Source organism: Haliotis cracherodii, unplaced genomic scaffold, assembly GCF_022045235.1.
Source record: "Haliotis cracherodii isolate W230 unplaced genomic scaffold, xgHalCrac1.p SCAF_21, whole genome shotgun sequence".
NCBI lineage: Eukaryota > Metazoa > Mollusca > Gastropoda > Lepetellida > Haliotidae > Haliotis > Haliotis cracherodii.
Window position 1 is genome coordinate 3206034 of NW_027266277.1, and position 19481 is coordinate 3225514.

The 19481-nt window shown below is 39.6% G+C and overlaps 1 protein-coding gene across 2 annotated transcripts in view; it reads right to left on the reverse strand.

Annotated features, from left to right (window-relative positions):
- Positions 1 to 18291, reverse strand: part of LOC139470772 (protein Spindly-A-like) — a 43960-nt gene extending 25669 nt beyond the window's left edge. The window contains exon 1 of one of the 2 annotated variants that reach the window (XM_071253062.1): positions 18219 to 18291. The gene's annotated coding sequence lies outside the window, so the exon portion shown is untranslated. Of the gene's footprint in view, positions 1 to 14974; positions 15046 to 18218 lie in introns of those variants that run through there. The other variant, XM_071253061.1, reaches the window with a different exon arrangement.
- Between the last annotated feature and the right edge of the window lie 1190 nt (positions 18292 to 19481).

Consider the following 19481-nt stretch of genomic DNA (forward strand, 5'->3'; position numbering starts at 1 on the left):
CTTTTTTAAACAAAAGCAGTTTTAACATAATTGCATATTATCAAAGTTGGAGTATTTGTGTTCTTACAGCATTGAATGGGATAAAACAAGTATTTTGCTGTATTCATATCGTAATAGGGTCGTGCAATGACAGTAATGTTTTAAACTTCAGAATATTTGGAAAGATGTACAATTCAGATTTTATGTAGCTTTGCCTAAGATGGCTATAAGCTGGGCAAATTAACAAAAAGTGAAATTCATTTTCGATATGGTTTAAGTTACCAACTTTACATTTTCTAAATTCACAAGGAATACATGTATTATCATGATTATAATGTCGTCCACATTCAATTTCGAAATTGTGACAACTAAGCCGAAAACGAGTCAACATGGTCCTGAATTTATTTACAGTAACAAAACTCAAATAGTTCTCACATAAAATGGATATGTTAAACTGTGCATAATAAGCCATTTTGGGGCTTTCGGATAGATCGCTATGCCAAACCTGAAAAAAGTTTTAACTGTTGACGTAACATATTTAAAAATATGTTTTTATGACCACATGTTGGAAAGTACCAGACATCACCAAATTCTAATCTAACAATAACAGTTTAAGTTTCATTTCCCAATTTACGTGGCAATGATCATCATACAACCAAAATAGATTGTATCATTTTGGGGGTAAACGAGATTCCTGCATATTGAAAACAGACAGCCGATATTTGACACATTTTAAAACTGCAATCGACTAAACAGAATATCTACCACATGCTCCTAACATCCCGTTATTTAAAGTTCATAACTTTACAGTTAATAGTTGCTTACAGTTACAGGCATACAATTGAACTTTTTCTAGTGGTTCTATGTCACTGAACCCCCAAATTTCATCCCCGTATATAAATACTGGTGTTATCTTTGCAGGCGCGATTAGTCTTGATGAGGTCAATATGCGAAAACGACCTGAGGAACCAACCCCTTCCGCAATCTGACCTTACCTCAGCTTTTCGTTATGCCTTTGTCGGGTGACTTCTGACATGTGTTTTTGAGATTTGTGTAAAGCAATATTTAGGATGAATGAGTGAGTGAGTTCCAGTATTCCAGTTATATCACGGCGTGTCAGCTTAATGAGGGAGGAAAGCCCCAAGTGATGCAGGTCATAGGTTTCTGGCATGACCCAAGTGGGAATGGTGAAGTGAATATTGTTGAATGCCACAGCAAGCAATATTCAAGTAGAGAATGACAGCCTTCTCCGATGTTACCACTTTGGAGAGTCCCACAAGCACTGCTATGGTGCTGACAAACCAAGCATCACAACATGGCAGAGTGGAACTCAATCCTGGCACAACCAAGGGAGGCAACTCTGTCACACACCAGACTGGGCCACAAATGCCCTCACCAATCCAATGGAAAGTTTAAATACAATTCAGTGCACATAAGGATGGTGCTATTGCTAACCTCTTTCCTTGCACAATATGACTAACTCCTTCATTTCTGAGGGGAAAGGAATGGAGCCATATTTGACAAAACAATGTGGCTTTTGCTGTTGTCATGTAGATTTATACAGTTTGTTTTCTTTTAATTGCACACTCAGCAATAATCAGTCTATTTCAGGGCAATCTGTAAATAATTTGGTTTGGACTAGACAATCCAGTGATTGACATCATGAGCATCAATTAAGGCAATTGGTACACAATGACCATGATGACATTCATCAACCAAGTCAGCGAGGCTGATCATCCGATCCCGTGAGTTGTCTTTTAGACAGTTAACCAGACCAGCGACAAGTCAGCCTGTCAAAGATTACAACTCATTCCACAAATTTGAAAACAAGAATGGTCTTAGGTGACCTTTAGGGACCAGTTCAAAAGTTTAATTCTGAAAATGTTGAATTTCCAGAGTTTAGAGGCCTCTCTCATGCATTCTTGTGGTTTGTCTTGCTTTATCAGAATGTTTTTAGGTGGAGTTTATTTTCTAGATGTTAAAAATCATTTGTAGGGTTTAATATATAACATCTGTCATTCTGTATTACGCACTGCACTAGATGAACTTCCTCCTATAGCCGGCAGCGATGAAACCCCACCTGGTGAAGGACAGGATGTATTTAATGACAACTACTAACTGCATAATATTGAAAATAGGATCCGTTCAGATTAGTTACATGTACCCAAATAAAACATTGAGAAATCGAGTAAGTTGATTCTGTCATATGGAAAACTTGCAGGGCCATTAACACGATGTAGTTAAAATGGACATACCGTATTCGACATAATCAGCGCCCCGCTCTAATAAGCGCCAACGGCGATATATGGTAATTATTGGCTAGTGAACAATCCCAATTAGCATGATTAGCACCCCTTCCGATTGATCAATGTACGCAAGACTTATTTATTCATGTATAATACGCACACGTGTGTTATAAGCATCCTTAATTATGGGGAATTAAATTCTGGAAAATTATATCTGTCGAATATAAACATTTCAGGCAGCCAGCACAAACCAAGAAATTTACAATCTTTCAACATGTTCAAAATGTTTTTTCTCTCACCCAATTAATATTCCAATAAGAGTCCCTTATTTCTAATTTTAAGAGTGCCCTGGGCGCTTATTACGTTGAATACAGTAATAGCTTTTCGGGTGGCCATTTTAACTTTATCTTTTGATGCCATTCTGACACGAGACTGTTTTGACACGCACACACACGCACGCCTCCGCGCACGCACCCACAACACACCAAAAAAGTTTTCAGAAATTTAGAGTTTTATCCGACATAGAACTTTTGAACTGGTCCCTTTGCATGATGAGTGTACATGGAGGGATGACACTACCCATGGCCTAATGGCCTGAACGAACAAACAAAAACATGTCACTATCTTTGAACAAAATGTTAAAATTTGCATTTCAGTTAACCTGTAGTCAACTGTCCCATCAGTTATCATGGACGCTGTGTGATATAGTCATCAGCCTAACTGCTAACATTGATTACTCATTAGCAATAATCCAAGCTAAAATGCCAGCATTGTCACTTGTGAATAACTTTACATATTAAAGAGAACAGGCCTGTACACTAAAAAAATCAATGGATATTTTTTTCCATCCATACAACAGATGTGGCGAAGACAAAGAGAGTTACACAATATGAAATTATCAATAATCTCTTAAACGCGAGGCTATGTGCATAATAAGAAATAAATCTCTATTCAATTTCAAATCCTCCTTCACATGGATGAGTGTGCTGGGTGGGACATTTCTTTCAGTGATCTTCATAAATGCCACATAGACTGATAAAATATCTATATATATGTAGCAACTTCAACGTCACAAGACCTAAGCTTAGTCCCACTGTGACTCGTTAAGTTTAAATTAAATTAACACACATAAATTGCAGCAACATCACACCCAACAACCTCTTATTGATAAATGCAACCTAATATTTACGTCTACCTGCACAAGGTGCATGTCAAAAAAATGCAATTACTATGTCATTGCGTTGTCAGTTTCATGACACATGACAGTCATCAGAGATGTAAGATTTTTCTTATTTAGACTCGCTTATGCATCTGTGTTTCAACTTTGATAAGTTTATGGGACCAGGGTCCAAACGTTCAGACAACTATCGCAACTAGCGTTTCATGTCAACATGCACCTTGTGGAGGTGATATCAAGTTCCTTAAATCATGCCCTCATCAGGTCTCATCACCCGAAAAACATAAAATCAATGTTTTTCACCTTTACAATAATTCCATTTCCATGCTTTTGATGAGCTCCAAACTGATTATAACACAACAAAACAGTGCCTTGCAATTTTTGACACTGACCAATATTTGTCAGTGGTCGAAAGGACCAGCACATAGAAGACTCTTGACTGTTGGAACTCTACTGAACACAATGGTGCTGACCCAAAAATGACCCAAAAATGTTTTAAATGGTATTACTTCATTCTAATTCAATCTCTATGTTTACCAAATGCCAGTAATAAAAGACAAGTTAATGCTGGTTAACTTCAGAAGTTCAAATCGGAGTGTGTAATTAGATCAAGAGACCAGTCAAGGTAACACTGTACCACACAGGGTTGTTTAGGCTGCTGGTCTTGTTTAGAGTTTAGTGTCGATGTATCGATGATTTAAAAAAAACAGTACAAACTTAAATTACTTTGTTATTTTCCAAAATAACAATAGTCCACCGGACCATCATTTATTTAATGTTACTGGTCCTTTAATAAATACACTAGACTTGGACCAGCAGACCAGTGTTAGTGATATAGCTGCCTGCTCGCTATCCCCTGGCTGGAAACATTCTTTTTGGGACAGGTGAAATTTATTCCTACCTATGCGACTGTCAAGTAGAAAATTGAAATGCTACACTGACAATGAATTATTTTTGACCGAGACAGTGATATGTTACTCACTTACCGGAGACTAAGAGCTACCTTTGTGATTCTACAGATGTAGATGTCAAGTCACAAAGTGAAGTAACTCTGAGAAAAACGATAATCATGATTATGATTATCAACTCTGTCATATATTGACAAATGCAGCTTATAACATTCAAGACAGGCAACAGATATTAATGGGTCACCACCCGGGCTGGTTTTCAGACACTGCACCAAAACATTTTCAAATAGGTAACTGATTTTCAAAACCACCATTTTCAAAACAGACAACATGAAAATACAAGTTGAAAGCTTTGTATGAGCTGAAGACTGGATAGGTTTAACTCAGTGATGAATCAGAAAACTGCAGCATCCTCTTGTCAATGGAAATTAAACATTTATGCAAAATAAGGATACTTAGCAGCATCTATTGTAATCAATACACTAAAACAGTTAGTTCTTGCTAAATATTGATGTAAATATAGGCATTAAGCTGTAGCTGCTGAACCAAACCAAAACAATAAAATATCACTGAGGGGAAGTTAGCTCACCTGGCATGAATAAGCAAATGTTTGGCAAAACACATAGGCATGATCATTTTTCCACCAAATGAGCACGGAACTGGCGAGTACCGGACAGATATTTCAAACCAATAAGTACTGCACTGCTCGTTTGTAGTGAGTGAGTGAGTGAGTGAGTTGGGTTTAACATCGCTTTTAACAGTATTCCAGTTATATCGCGGCATGTCAGCTTAATGTGGGAGAAAAGCCCGAAGAGATGCAGGTCTCAGACGTTTACCACTCAGGTGAAACTCACGAGCACGGGTATGGTGCTGACAAACCTAGAAACATAATCGGGGCGAACCGGGGTTCGAACCCATTATCATAGGTTTCTGGCGTGTCCCAGGGAAGCAACTCTGCACAGCGAATCGCGGCGCCTTAGACGACTGGGCCACCCGTGCCCATGCTCGTTTGTAGATCTGATAAGTACTGGTATAACATTGGTAAGATCATGTGTTGTACATTCATAGTTTGCTGCCAAACTCATGTAAACATAACTGAGACGACAGTTTTCACCAGCACAATACACCAATATGGCATCTATCTGGAGCAGTGATAAACGTTAATCCAGATGCCAAGTATGGACCAACTCAGGACCCATATATACACAAGAAGACCTTCCATTTGTCAAAATATTGGTTCATTTTTAAGAAGAAAGAAAACATCAATCTTGATGACAGCCCTATCAATATTCTGACGAAGAAATAGTTTTTTAACGTGTGGATGGATGTAAAAAACCTCTAGCATTAATAGGTAGCTATACTCCTCAGCGAGTTGAGAATGATAACTGGAATGCACACTGATCCACTGGTCGGGGAACTAATTAACTGTTTTTAAGCAGATACTAATGTATGGATAAGTGTGTATATAAATGCATACTTGGATAATATCTAACATTTGTATTTTATACATAAATGTCTGATATACAGATATATGTGAAAAGTTAAAAGTTTCTTTTGCAAGTGTGATTTTTGTAGTTGTATCATCTTAGCTTTCTACGGCATAAAAGATACACACAAGTTCTCAGAGCAAACCTGTACATACCTTAGTCAGTGTTAATTTACATCTCATTCTCCAGTGTCATTGCTCTTCCGAACATCAAGCAGATTAGTGATGTTTGTTTAAATTTGAGGATTATAACATCTCTATGCTGCAAACAGCTAATTCCATTAAAAAAAACCAGGTTACTTTTAACAGTGTTCACAAAACGTTTTAAACACAGCACATGATGGCTGGTTTTTCATGGAAACTTCTAACATCTGACAATTTACAGGACGCCTAAACTGAACTTTTTAGACAAAGATGATCAAATAAATTCTTTACTGTTGGTGCACACCTTTAATGAGATTACTGCACACCATACTGCTGATCCAGGATAGACGGGAGGGTAAGATATTTACTTGCTGCTCAAACTTGCGAATCACAATAGAAGTATGACAAAAATTTCTACAATAAATATGACAATAACATTAGCTATAACAAGGTCAAGGGAGCCTTGTCATAGTTATACCATCAGCCAAAAATAATCTCAGTAGGATTAGAATCAGTACATTATGGTTTCCAGAAGAGGATTGCTGTCCCCACACAGGGAGTTACTAGAGGCAGATCCCACTGGGGTCCCTCTGGTATAGCTGGCAGATATGTAATAGAGGTAGAAGTTTTGTAAGAATTATAGAACAATAGTTATCATTGTTCTAAATAATTCTAAGAATACTACCTCTATTGCATACGATTTACACCCTCCCACCTCCCCAATTCATCTTCCTCTCGGAGGAAAAAAAGTGATATGATCGCCATTGTGATGTCATGGCGTGGGTAGTTATGAGACTACTTGGCAGCAACTAATTGTGTGATTGACAGTGAAGAGGACGCCTGTTGAAAATCTGAAAATTTTAGTTGGCATGATTGAAGCCAAAATACAGGATTTATGGCAGATATGTCATAAAGGTAGAAGTTTCATAAGAATTAGCCATGTTTCGAATACATTCACATACTGCTGAGCCAAATCAACTTTTCAAAATATCACTTAAGGCTAGTTAGCTCACGTGGATTGAAAAAGCAAATGTCCGGCTGAAAACATAGGTATGATATATTATTAATCCAAAGGGCGAGTGTTGGCAACTCAGTTCCAGTATATACACAAGATCTTAGATTTTTTAACTTAATATATTAGAAGAAAAAAACCCATCAATCTTGATGACAGCTCAATCAATATTCTGGAGATGAACATGAGTTTGACACATCCTACAACTAAAATGGATTGCTAATCAACTTCATCCACTCAATAGAGTCTAGCCTGATTCTAGTAGTATTTCATTTCATCCAGTAATGTATGAGCAGGCTGAGATATATACCACTCTTAACAATATTCCAGCAATATCATGGTGCAGACACTATTGAACACATAAATGTTTGGCACAAATTGGAGTCATTGAGACGTGTCAAGTGCAAATGGCTTATTTAGATTATTTATTTTTTTAAACATCTCCTTAAATTGGTATGCTAGTTTTCACAGTGACTCCATTGATTTATTAAGTTCGCATGATTTCCTTGCTTTCAAGCAATATTCCAATGGTGTGGGAAATCGACCCTAGGGTTAGAGTTCAGGTCAGTTATATCATTACTGTTATATAACTTATATAACACATGCACCAGCGCAACCTATTATTGAAAGGTGCAACGTAATACTCATGTCTACATGCACCAAGTGAAGTAAAAGAAATTCAAACTTGTGTCTGGCTCACCCTTACTTTTCCAAACAACTATGATCTTTGAACACACTCAACACCTTCAATACCCTTGAAGATACGGGTGAGAAAAGGTCTGCAGGAATGAATGCTTGTTGTAACAGGCGACTAGGGGATTGGGTGGTCAGCATGGTCAGACTCGCTGACGTGGTTGATACATGTCATCGTATCTCAATTGCATGGATGTTCATGATATCAATCACTGGATTGTCTGGTCCAGACTCGATTATTTACAGACCGCCATCATACAGCTGGAATATTGCTGAGAGCGGCGTTAAACAAACAAAACAAATAAACATTATCTTCAAGCTTTATATACCATACAACATCACCAATCCTTGTGATATGTATAATTTGTCATGGTTTCTTGGGCTTGACGTCATCAAAATGTGGACACTTGTAGACTATGTGCATGTTACTATACCTCATTAATTGATGTCCAGTAAAGTTTGCTTATAATGAACTAAAAGGGACCATTAATTTTATTTTGTTATACCCATTCAACCCATTTACCCATTTCAACTAAATATCCTCATTCTTGTCGTCACATTATATAGACAAAACATATTCACTTCAAAGGCTACAGCCTAATCACTGTGTTACTTTTGTTAATTGAGTGTAAATTGAGAAGGTGTCAGTACTTAACCCAGTTAATCACTTGCCTTCAATTGTTTATTGCCGCTTTGAACACGTGGCCAGATGTTTGAATTGGTGACTCATGAGCAGCTCAGAGATTAACAGTCCGTTATTAACATAAGTAGGGGTGACTATTGGTCTGGAAATCACTACTGCAATAACTATTGACATTGAAAGAAACTATTGTGATAATTATTGATATTGCAAGCAACTATTGCCAAAAATATCGATAGCTTTCAGTATATCATTTTAGATGGATTTTAGAGTTGAATTAAACCTTGGAACTGAAGTTTCCTTTGAATGTGATAACAGTAACAACAAATAAAAAGTAAAGTTTGAGATATGACTGATTTGTTGTTTTTTTACCCTGATAATTTAAGAAAAAGAAAATTTATGTGTAAATTACTACCACTCATGATCAAAAGAATAACATATTTGTACAGCATTGCATGTAATTAATTGATGTATTTAATACAATCGAAACTATCGATATTCCTAACTGAAATCGATACTATTGATCGGAAACTGATTTAACAATCGATTTATTGACTTTAAGTGCTTCCCAATAGCAATATATCAATATTTCGATTTATCGTGACACCCCTAAACATAAGCCTTATCGTTGACAGGGTACATACAGGACCACAAACTGACTTCGCTATTTAAGTTATTTTGTTACAAGCATGTTCGTTACATCCATCATTATATACTCACCACCAAAAGAAACGTCCATAGAAACATATAGAGAACTACGTACAGTGAGAAGAGATGTTTCCAACATCTGCCACTTAATGGCAAAACTAAAGCCACCCTGACACTTGCACGATTTTTGTCCCTGCAATGCCGCGCAATGCGTCGTGGCATGGCGTGCCATTTCGGTGGCACGCAGCGGAGCGTGAAGCCGCTTTTGTGCCCTGTTCGCGCACTGTACACGCATAAGTTACGCTATGTCTACTCAATGCACGGCTAAAAATGGGCCGCATTGAGACGCAATGGCACGACTTGTTTACGTATAGGTTAAGTATTGTTCACGCATTGTTCACGTCTTCCGTACCGCAATGTCCCGCAGTGTCATGTACGACACGCATAGTTCCCGCTGTTTTCCCGCATCTCCACGCATTGCCCCGACGACTTCGCCCATGCGTGAAGACGTCGTGGCAATTTTTGGTCACGCTTTGTCCTGCTTGGCGGCACGCTTCAAATCTCGCTATTGGCGTATGTATATAAACTCCAAATAGAAGAGATGCTTCGTTCCTCGACTCGCTGTGGACGATACAACATGCTGAATACCAGAGACACTGCTATTGCAGAACAGAGAAGGTGTATCTGGCAGCTGCAGAACTATTACTTCTTGAAGAGCAGGAGAAAAGGCAGCAAGAGGAAAAGCATGAGAAAGAAGAGACAACCCTAACTAGAACAAGGAAAGCAAGGACAGGGTGGGTTAGGGAATGGCTGGCTAGAAGACATGAGTTCGGACATTATGATCAGCTATTGAGTATTGACAGAACTCCTTAAGGAAGATCCCAGAGGCTACAGGAATAACCTGAGAATGACACCTGACCTGTTCCAAGAGATGGTGGAGAAGTTAACCCCTCACCTTAAGAATGAGACCACATTCATGAGAGTACCGCTTGAAGTTGAACTCAAGCTGGCTGCCACCCCCCGCTTCCTAGTCACTGGAAATTCCTATCCAAGTCCACAGTACAGCTTCAGAGTTGAAGAAAGTACAATCTGCAAGTTCTTACCAGAGGTGTGCAAAGCCATCATTGAGGTCTACAAGGACGGAGTGCTCAGCTGCCCCAAAACTCAAGAAGAATGAAAGGAAGTTGCTGAGATGTTCAGCTCCAGATGGAACTACCACAACTGTCTGGGGGCCCTGGACGACAAGCAAGTTGCTATGAAGAAGCCACCCAAAGCAGGCTTCCTCTATCATAATTACAAGGGCTTCCACGGCATTGTACTCATAGCTGTTGCAGATGCTGGATATAAGTTCTTGTATGTTGATGTTGGGGCAGAGGGTGGTGCCCCATTGAGCCAGTCCTTCTGTCTCTTGTCATACAACTGTGGGTAGTCTTTTACATATTCTGCTAATTTCATGGTACCCTCTTCTGTCCACTTATACTCAGGAATTTCTTTCTTGGACACTCTGATTCTCTTCTTCTGTTTTACTGTGGGCTCTTCTTCACTTGACAGTTCTATTCAAGTCTCTGTAAAACATCCACACTTGAGCAGGAGGAAGGAGGAGAAAGATCCCTCTCCCTGTCTGCAATCTGTCTCTTTCTCTGTCTCTGGCCTGTCCTCTTCCTGTCTCTTCTGCACTGGTCTTCCCCTTCTTCTACGGACTTTCTCCTTGTAAGGCATGTTGTCCGTTTGCTGGCAAGTTGCAGAATGACCAGGACCCGCTTACATACGCACTGACGCGAGCGCCGTCGTCACTTATTGGTCGGGAACTACGCGCGAACAATGCGTAAACAATTCGTGAGCAGTTCGTTCATTGCGCGAATGGTTCGTGACGTGCGCGAGCTATGAGTGAGCTGGACGTTCCATGATTACGTGAACAGAGTGTGTAGTGGATTTCCATGGCACGCATTGACACGCACCGTCGGCAGTGTTCGCGCCGAGTTCGTACAGTGTTCACGCATGGTTCACGCAAGTGGCACGCACATTGCAAATTGATGCGTGCCAAATTTTTGAACATTTTGAACTTCTCTCTACGACATGGCACGCACCCTTCACACACTCCTCACGCTCGTTCCCGAAGACTTTAATCATTGGCACGCCAAAGTGCGAACCATTGCGGGAACGAAAATCGTGCAAGTGTCAGGGTGGCTTAATTGTTACCACGAGCGTTCATGCATTCATGAGCATCAGTTCCAACAACATAACAGTATGCTCTTTTGTACATCGAACCAATCTAAAGTCTTTTGAAGATGAGTAATTCTTCATATATTAACCAATATGTATGGTATTCATGTTTCTTTTGTCGGTGTCACAAATAGTGATAGGCCCAAATAATGTACATATGAGTCTTGGGAACACAAACAAGCATCGCTATTTGAATCAGTGAAACTAATAAAAATGTAGAATGTACTTTCCATATAAAGAACATTTCTGTTCTGATAAAATACACACTCAAAATGCAAAGTCAGTGGTTGATTTTCTGTAAACAAACATTTAAAGCCCCAACAATCATGACTACAATAGGCAAAACACTTCTCAGCATGTGTGAGGATATTACAATTTGCTACCCTGGACAACCATGTTCATGGCTAGTATCCCCAAAAATTATCACTGAGAGTCCACTGGACTCGAAAATATATCCTGACAGACACCCAGATAAATTTCTGAATAACCACAAACTGATATGTGTTGACGGTCAAAATGCGGATTTGCCCTGACTGTTTCTAGGTTTGCCCTGACTGTTTCTAGGTTTGCCCTGACTGTTTCTAGGTTTGCCCTGACTGTTTCTAGGTTTGTTCTGACTGTTTCGAAGTTTGCCCTGACTGTTTCTAGGTTTGCCCTGACTGTTTCTGGGTTTGCCCTGACTGTTTCTAGGTTTGCCCTGACTGTTTCTAAGTTTGCCCTGACTGTTTCTAGGTTTGCCCTGACTGTTTCTAAGTTTGCCCTGACTGTTTCTAAGTTTGCCCTGACTGTTTCTAGGTGTAAGCACAATCTCCATCAATTCATCTTCCTGAGGCAAGGGAGTTAACTATCTATAACAGTCCTATTTCACTCCAAATAAGGTTTGAATTATGGAGGCTATGTTTTGGCTGGTCTAACAAGTCTTTGCATAGCCCAATCAAACTAGCGTAAACAACATTGTGACTGACATGCAGATTTCAGCTTATTGCAAGATTAGAAGAGCATATGTATCGTCAACTGGGTGACAACACATGTTTCCAAATCTTTTTTTCTGGACTGGGCTGCCATTTTGTTCGAAGCAAATACAAGTGACATGAGAGGTGGAATCTGATTGGTCAATAGGAGGGACACAGAAGGGACATAACTCTTAATCGCCACTGATGACACTTAGTTTGGCAACGGTGGAAAAGGATGTATGCTTGCTTGTTTGTTGTTTAAAGCCGCACTCTGAAATATTTCAGCTATTTGTCTGTAAATAATCAAGTCTGGACCAGACAATATGCATCAAACAAAGTCAGCGAGTCTGACCACCCGATCTCGTTAGTCACCTCTTACAACAAGCATTGTCACCTTCTACGGAAAGCATGGGTTGCTGAAGACCTATTCTATCCCGGATCTTCACTGGAATGAAAAGGACTTATATAGTTAGTTAACTCCCTTGCCTCAGGAAGATGTCATCAATATGTTGTGGTACCTCAAGGTATAATTTTTTTCCCTAAGCGCAATTGGCTCCTGACAATTGTTTTCAGGCAGCCAATATGAAAATCAAGAAGCCATGTGAAAAATTAAGGAGGCAAACGTCAAGATTATAGCCAGTAATGTATAATACTGTGCAAGCATATCAAATCTGCCTAACTGCAGCAATACCGATTCCTACTTTAGGTATAACAAGCTTTGTTGTTAATTATGTTGTCCGAAATACTTAGGGGTCATCCAGTGTGCATAAGCTCCTCCAGTGATCTATCATCTCTACACAAAATGTCATTGAATACGCCAAGCGGTGTGGAGAGTTTTGAATATTTGTTCACTAAATATAGCCTGCAGCGGCGTATTTTATAGCAAACACTAGTTTACGAAAGCACTTTTATTTTTTATATATTTTTTATTTTGTTTTTCTTGCAATTCAAGTGGCTAAAATGGTTATAAAAGGGAACTAAAATACATATATTATTTTTTCGGTTCATTAATTTTCATTATTATGCACAAGAATGCAGTTTATTAGGGATATTATATTGAGGCTGAACACATCAAAATATCGCTAGTGTTAGGGTAGGTTACCCCGAACTCTATCCTTAGCCCTTGGATCCCCTTTACGATCAATCACCCCTTTACGATCATTAGGGTTAGGTACCCGTTTAGTGGCTAAGAGATTACCCGAACTCTGTCCTTAGCCCTTGGATCCCTTTTACGATCAATCATCCCTTTACAATCATTAGGGTTATACCTGTTTAGTGGCTATTATAGATACAGTGTTCCCTACCACACTTTTATGTCACAAAATCCATCCGATCAATTATTAAATACCATGTCATTCATGCGTACTCGTGAGCTCGACGTCTGACCCCTGGAGCCGTTTTCAGTTCGCGCCATATCGGATCATTCCTCGCCACTCATTATCTTGTAGATTACGGAATGGGACGAGTGTGCCAAATGGCATCGGGATCATTGGTAAGTATCCGTAGACTAAAGTCAAGAGACACCATGCCTACCCGTAACCTTCGTAAGTGTCCGCCACCTATTCGACCCTTTTCGTTCAGTTCCATAACGTCGTAAGCATGACTAGGTAAATTTGCACTTTGTTTCACAGTGTAGACGTAGCTCAGTCGGGCTAACAATCCGAAGGTCGCGAGTTCGTGTCCGACGGATACTCACAAAAACTGGCTGCTTGTCTTTGAGACATGTGACCTACGGCAGAGACCGTCCTCACAAGAAGTTGTGGTAATGTATTCTAAAGGTGCTCCGATTATTGTTAATTTTTTTACCTCACAATTGAATTCTATGGAAGTTTTTTTTATTCTCATAATGAAATTTTAGTTCAGTGAATCAGTATTTATTAATATATTGTATTTCTGTCTGATATTTTGCAGATAGTGATATCAGGTCGCCAGTTTGATTTTTCCTACTGACTCCTTAAATAATATTGGTCGCCAAGTGGAAATTTCAACAAGGCAACCAAATTACCGGTAGTTGCTACTTTGAGGCCTGCTCATGATGCCGACATGCATCAAATAATCATCCCAATTTTGTTGAATAGACTTGTTAACTTCATTTGTTGTGGGTGGCATGAACTTCATTTGAGGTAAGTGGGGTATAGGCTACCAAAAGGGACACAAGCCTTTGCAGCGCACATAAAGAACAATGTGCCCATCCACTGGCCTAGCTCATTTTGCTTGCCTTTACGTTTTATCACTTGCACTTATGATCTGACATGCAACATGATATTCTCCAAATATTCGATAAAATTATTAAATTTGATATCCGAAAGTTTTCTCGACATTGAGATAGGCCTAACATACACAGGAATTTGTTATTGGTCAGTAAATAAAAAGATATACCCTCTACATAAGTTCTCTAATTTATTAGGGGGGGGGGGGGGGGGGGGTGGGGGGGGGGGTATTTTATTTACTTGCCCAAAACAAGTTCCTGCGATAACATAATATACTTATCAATGTGAAACACCAATTGACTATACTGACGAATACCTAGGCCCTACCATTCAGTGTGTATCTTTATGGATCAACCGGTAGATCGAGATCTACATTCTAGAATTAAAGGTAAATGTTGACCTAATGGATCTAATGCTTATCAAGTTTTTGATAGTCTAACATGGCGATGGCCTCTTTCAGAGGATAAATATATTAGAGAGGTCTCTATTTTATGTTATAGGTAGTCCTATTAGCCCACTCCAGTGTCGGACCTCAGTACTTTGTTACATTTTCAACAGCTGTTAATACAATAAGAACATATCCCATACCTCTCTCAGATATGAAACAAAAAATTCTAATCATATACTGCATATGCTGTGATGCAAATATACCCACTGGTTGACAAGCTCAGGTTTCCGAACGTTATCAACAGCAATCACGAACACTTCGGGATTTTGATTTTTGCGCCATTGCAGAAAAGGGAGGTAATTTGAAAACAATCCAAAGTACGAATCGGAATTCCTCGCGAAACGCACCCGCTTATCGACGCTGAGAGATACAGTCTAGAGTAAGTACGTTTTCTTGTTCATATCGCGCTAACATTTTTTTTTATACTTCACACAGAACTTACCATATATATAAGAAGTGTTTGGAGGAACCATCTATACGCATGCACTGTGTTTGTGAATTATTGCGGGTGTTTTTTATCCAGTAAGCTGTGTGCAAGTTAAAAGCTAGATATATTTAGGATCACTTCAACTGAAAGACGGAACCCGCTAATACATGTATTTTGTATGAACGAAAACATGACATTGTTTTGTGAAAGGTTCTTTTATACATTTTTTAGCTTCTCTGTAATGTCATAACCTACACGAGAAGATGCTTACACAAATCCACGTAGATCTTGATATTCCTAGATTCAGAATGAGAGTAACCATACAGAAGTTTGATTAACTCCATATCAAAATGTCACGCATGTATTGTCTTATTTTTAATCAATATTTTTATTCACTGTGAGTTCAAAAATATTAAAACATGCTTCTAGTATATGCCATTATCTTATCGTTATTTTAATCTCATTGATAAAAACTGGGAACTGTTAAATCCCTCCTATGCAAGGGAACACGTGGCTCGACTAATTCACGACCTTGCTATTCCAAACTGAACATGTTTGGATTGTGTTGTAGCCTGAATAGTGATGTTTCATCGTTATGTGATGAAGGCTGTATAGATACACCCCATGTTTAGAAAGACCCTGTTTGGACTACACTTTGACTTTCGTTTGAAACACCACAAATTGCCATTTATTTGACGTTATATATCGAAAAGTTGACCAACGGATTAAAAAAAATAATCTTGTTCAGCTTTACGTGTAAATGTCAGCACGTCCATCATACACGATGTATATTAAAAAGTCCAGTTATATTGTTTGTATCAGAACGACGCCTCGTATATTTTACAGCTTCTTAGTTGGGAGATAACACAATGCACGTGGATATCAATGCTGATAAAGCTCGTAACGAAAGGAAAAGGCCGAACAACCGGTATACATATGTTTCACGTAGTAAAATCGACCCCAACATGTGACATTTTGTATCATTTCGAAGTAACATTAAGCACTATACAGTTTTATACACATATCGTACCAAATTTAACGTGAGTGTTTTTCAGTCTCAAATAAACATTTGAAACGTTGTTTTGCTATTGATAGAAATACACATATTATCATTTAATTACCCATGTTTGAACCTTTCTACAGACGACCTTTCAAAGATTTTAGGTAAGGTTTCTGTTACCGAACTTGTAGTTATGTTGTAATTCGACGTCTACATTTTCACGTTATTTCAGTGTATTTCTTGTAATATTTTTCAAAATATTATTTCTAGCCCATCATATTTTAATTTTATCCCAGTATTCATGTTGTTATTTGTATATTAATTCATATGTGCCCTTCTCTACCCCGAAACATATGAAACTGGCCTTTTGTGAAGAAAATATGTCACTTGTCAGAACTGATTTCATGAAGCGTATGGGGCGCTGGAACTCAATCTCTACCTCAAAATATTCCAGTTTTATTTCTCCTTGGAACGAGTTCATTGGGGCAATAGATTGATCGCCCGCTTTAACACTGTAATTAAGATACTCCGCTATAATGACGTCAACACTGGCCACCGAACGACATCAAGCATCAGCGAATTATCTCGGCTTTCCTTAAGGCCTGGAAGTATCAGTGGTTTTGCAAATTAAAGAAAATCAATTCGCTGGCAACAAACACAAACTATATACCAATGAGCTTGAATAAATTGTTTTAATATAAAAGTGTTTATTACATATGACCATATTTATATAACTTGGAGATGGTAAAAATATAGCGAAGTCTCGCACTTCCCACAAAGTAATTAAAGTATACACTGTGTTGAATATCGATTTAACCATATGTCTGGGGAGGTAAATTTATATACTCCCTTTCTAGATCAAATATTTTAACCTGCTGAATTCATTTTACTTAATGTGGTGAATTTGAATTATTTTGGCCCCCTTATATTTGATTTCCGCCCACCAAATGGAGAAGCAAGTTAAAAATAACCCGTGTTAATTGTAATTGTCCACATTAACGATATTCGGATTAAGGAGGCTTTGCCGTGTATGCGGTATATACTAAACAGATATATTCACTTTGATTTGTATACACCCCGATGAAAACAAAATGACTGTTACTATATTTAGACACGGTAAACAAAACTGTCCATTGATAGCTTCAACAACAAATGAATTCGAACATGCGCTTCATGCTGAATTTCATATCGTCATGTCCGTTCACATTTATTGTGATGAAAGCACGAATCGTAATTCTGTTAGAGTTAATAATATATGATATGCGAACCAAATCATCATTCAATGATAAACTAATGTCAGCGACTGATGCTGAAAGAACAGTAAGATTAATCTAATTCTTTCATAAGTATAACAGAAATATAACACGTGTCGTGTTTCTTGTTACGTAATCACGACTTTCCAATAAAGAGCTAGCATGTCTCTGTGACCTGACCCAGTAATCAAGACATTGAACCATGCAGGATAGTTGGGTCATCGTGACCCAAGTCTGCAAAGCCCATCGACATCTATGTTGCGACACGGAAAAGAAACGAAATAGGGTTTCATTAATGTTTTTCGACGGAATAACCTTACAATTTTCCCAGTCCTTTCCAGAAGAGATAGATTTATAATGCTATTACATTTTCAATCACCAATGTTACATCCAATACGACAGACAGAAAGAATAATGAATTTGCACGTAACTTTTCATGCTGAATAGAAATCATTCCCAAATAAGGAAATTTCACATGACACTCAAAAAACGGGCGTCTTTTAGCAAAGTATAGTTGTCAGTCATGATGTAATTTAAACAAACCTATTATTCATATTGTTGATGCACATACTTGACAGTTTATGGTGACATAACATACCTTGGCCTATAAATATCGCTTAATTGTATAAATTATTCCATTATACTGGAATGATAATCTCTCTCTCTCTCTCTCTCTCTCTCTCTCTCTCTCTCTCTCTCTCTCTCTCTCTCTCTCTCTCCGACTTGAGAAGATAACACATGTTCAGACAGAAGACACTTAAATTATCGTACCAATGAGGTTAAGCTGGACATAGAGTTGACGTTGCCCTGGAGTTCACCTGGACATAGAGTTGACGTTGCCCTGGAGTTCACCCGGACATAGGAGTGACGTTGCCCTGGAGTTCACCTGGACATAGGAGCGACGTAGCCCTGGAGTTCACCCGGACATAGAGTTGACGTTGCCCTGGAGTTCACCTGGACATAGGAGTGATGTTGCCCTGGAGTTCACCTGGACATAGGAGTGACGATGCCCTGGAGTTCACCCGGACATAGGAGTGACGATGCCCTGGAGTTCACCTGGATATAGGAGTGACGATGCCCTGGAGTTCACCTGGATATAGGAGTGACGTTGCCCTGGAGTTCACCTGGACATAGGAGTGACGATGCCCTGGAGTTCACCTGGATATAGGAGTGACGTTGCCCTGGAGTTCACCCGGACATAGGAGTGACGATGCCCTGGAGTTCACCTGGATATAGGAGTGATGTTGCCCTGGAGTTCACCTGGACATAGGAGTCACATATCCTTGGAGTTCACCTGGACATAGAGTTGACGTTGCCCTGGAGTTCACCCGGACATAGGAGTGACGTAGCCCTGGAGTTCACCCGGACATAGAGTTGACGTTGCCCTGGAGTTCACCCGGACATAGGAGTGATGTTGGCCTGGAGTTCACCTGGACATAGAGTTGACGTTGCCCTGGAGTTCACCCGGACGTAGGAGTGACGATGCCCTGGAGTTCACCTGGACATAGGAGTGACGATGCCCTGGAGTTCACCCGGACATAGGAGTGACGTTACCCTGCAGTTCACCTGGACAAAGGAGTGACGTTGCCCTGGAGTTCACCTGGACATAGGAGTGACGTTGCCCTGGAGTTAACCTGGACAAAGGAGTGACGTTGCCCTGGAGTTCACCTGGACATAGGAGTGGCGTTGCCCTGGAGTTCACCTGGACATAGGAGTGACGTTGCCCTGGAGCTCCTCCGACCATACGGGTGACATTGACCAGGAGTTCACCCGGACATAGGAGTGACGTTGCCCTGGAGTTCACCCGGACATAGGAGTGACGATGCCCTGGAGTTCACCCGGACATAGGAGTGACGTTGCCCTGGAGTTCACCTGGACAAAGGAGTGACGTTGCCCTGGAGTTCACCTGGACATAGGAGTGACGTTGCCCTGGAGCTCCTCCGACCATACGGGTGACGTTGACCTGGACCTATTTTTGGGTGGATGGGTCATGAAAATAGGACAACGGAAGGGGGTGGGGTTAGTCGCCAATAT